The following is a 2,426-nucleotide window of genomic DNA, read 5'->3' as shown; positions in this document are numbered from 1 at the left end:
GGGTTCAAATTATTCCAAAAGAAAGGAATTAGGCACACTTCAAAATCCACAAATGTAATTCTCAACCAGACTTAGGTTTATTAAAAAGAGAAAGAGAAAAAATCAATGTTTATAAATACAAATATAAAATATGTATTGAAATAATATAATGCGAGTGCCATAGTAAACAAAAATATATAAATGCATGTAAGACAAAATTGAATAAAGAAAAAATATTTTAAAGAAAAAATCTACGTAATATTTTAGTATAAAAACGTGAATTATTTAATTAAATATCTAAATCGATTTAATATAAATATTAATGGCCTAAATTTGCCTAAACGCAAGATGCGGATTGCGTAAAGAATATTCCAACCAACACCCCAAAAAATAAAATTTTCATTGTACAGGCATAAGAATATAAAAATACAATATAAAATTAAGGTCTTCCTTCTTTGAAGGTCATTCCCGATGAGTATTCCCACCAATAACCTGTATAAACACTTGTAATAAAAATGTTAGTAACAAATAAATAATTATCAAAATAAATTGAAAAGATATGTGTGAATATATGTATTTAAAAATATATTTTTTCTTAAAAAGTTAACTCAAATAAATTTTTTAAAAGAAATTATAAAGATTTCATCATTGCCCAAAATATTTATTTTATTACGTATTTATACACATACTGTCCATCTTTTATTTTATTAGGATAGACCTAAAAAATTTACAAAAAATTTCTACATCGACCAAGTATAGTATTTTGTTTAAATCAGTTTAACAAAGTCAAAAAAGAAAGTATATCAGTCCAAAAATTCAACAGAAGGCTACAAACAACAAAAATAGTGGGAACACCTAAACACTAACATAGGCTGTCCAAAAATAATTTAGTGAACAAATAGTAGCAAAAATACAGAAATAATCAACAAAAGTAAGCATGATGTTCGCCGAAATTCATGTAGCATCATCGGAACACTCTTCTTTCCGAGAACCAATCAAACCACAAGGAACAAATTGTATCCAGCAAAGTTGGGGAAATAAAATATACAATAACATATAAATCAGAAAAAAAAACACAATTAAAGGGAGTAATTTCGACAAGCAATAATAATAAACGGAGAAGAAAACGGCGCACTCACTGGAGCAACATAATATTCATAATCACAATAATTAACACCAAAACAGTGGCAATAACGGCATGGTGGCAGCGGCACAACGGCGTTGCTTCAATGGCGTTCGCCGGAGCAACGTCGGAAAATCAAAATCGGCCAGATCTGGCCAGCGGCCTTCATGGCTCGTCTAAGTTGTTTGGTGACAGGGAAAGGGGGAAAAGGAGGCGGCGTTGGACGGTTTTGAAAACGCCGGCCGGCCGGCCGACAGTCAGATCCGCCGCCGGCGGTATATAAGTGAAGGAGGGGGGTTAGTTTTAGAAAGATATAGAGAAGAGGGGGAAGAAAGTGGGTGGCTGGTTGCAGAGCTCGACAGAGATGGTGAGAGCAGGGACTTCGCCGGTGGAGGTGGTGGGGCGGCAGTAAGTTTGGGAGAGAGAGAAAAGCCTGATGTTTGTGCGTGTATATGCGTGGGTTGTGTGTGTATGACTATTGTTTGTGTGGGTGCATACATACTGTCATTTCTAAAGAAATTGTATGGCTCCCTTTTTTCGTGTGCGAGGGTAGACATTTAAAATCTACGCTATCAAGTTTGTCTTTCTTATTTTATTTTATTTTGTGTTATACTGTATAAAAATAATTAATCAAACTTAATATTTACAAATTATAATAAATATATAAAAATATAAATATTGATGTGTAATTACAGAAAAATATAAAGAATATTAAAATTATTGAAATTAATTAATTTAAAAATATTTTTTAAAAAAAAAATGTCATGATTGTGAAAAATTGTTAAAGACGATAATGAATTGATAAAAATTCTAATATATGAAGAATTATCAATAAATTATAAAAAATAAAAATATGAAGATAAATTGTTAATATCCTAAAGTAAGGATGAATATCAATAATTTATTAATAATTTAAAAAATATGTGAAAATTATATTTTATGCTCTTTAACAATTAGGAAATCTGAAGACGTTAATTTTAAGCACAGAAAGCAAAAATTGGGTGTCAACAACGAGCCCTCCTCTTCCTGGCCCTGGCAATCCTATACGACATTTTATCCCCGCCTTTCTCCTCTAAAGTTGCATACAAGCTCTCGAAAGTTATTGTCTTAGCCGTCGTAACTACTAACTTAATCTCTCTCGTAGCTAACTTATACTCCTCCCTATTCGTCTGCTTCTTGTCGGCATCCTTGCTCTCAACCAACTTAACTTATACTCCTCCCTATTCGTCTGCTTCTTGTCGGCATCCTTGCTCTCAACCAACTTAACATAGGTCACCTTCTTAGTAATCGTTTGACCATGAAAATTATTTTTTTTCGGAGTTGG

General features: G+C 32.2%; 1 long non-coding RNA gene across 1 annotated transcript; it reads right to left on the bottom strand.

Moving 5' to 3' along the window:
* Positions 1–334: 334 nt before the first annotated feature.
* LOC107846868 lies at positions 335–1,701 on the bottom strand. Its single transcript, XR_001667199.2, has 2 exons — positions 1,119–1,701; positions 335–471 (listed from the first exon to the last, which is right to left on the bottom strand). It is a non-coding gene; the product is annotated as an uncharacterized LOC107846868 (long non-coding RNA).
* Between the last annotated feature and the right edge of the window lie 725 nt (positions 1,702–2,426).

The sequence above is a fragment of the Capsicum annuum genome, chromosome 11 (genome assembly GCF_002878395.1).
Source record: "Capsicum annuum cultivar UCD-10X-F1 chromosome 11, UCD10Xv1.1, whole genome shotgun sequence".
Lineage (NCBI taxonomy): Eukaryota > Viridiplantae > Streptophyta > Magnoliopsida > Solanales > Solanaceae > Capsicum > Capsicum annuum.
Note: the sequence above shows the minus strand (reverse complement) of the source record. Positions and strands in the feature narration are given on the sequence as shown.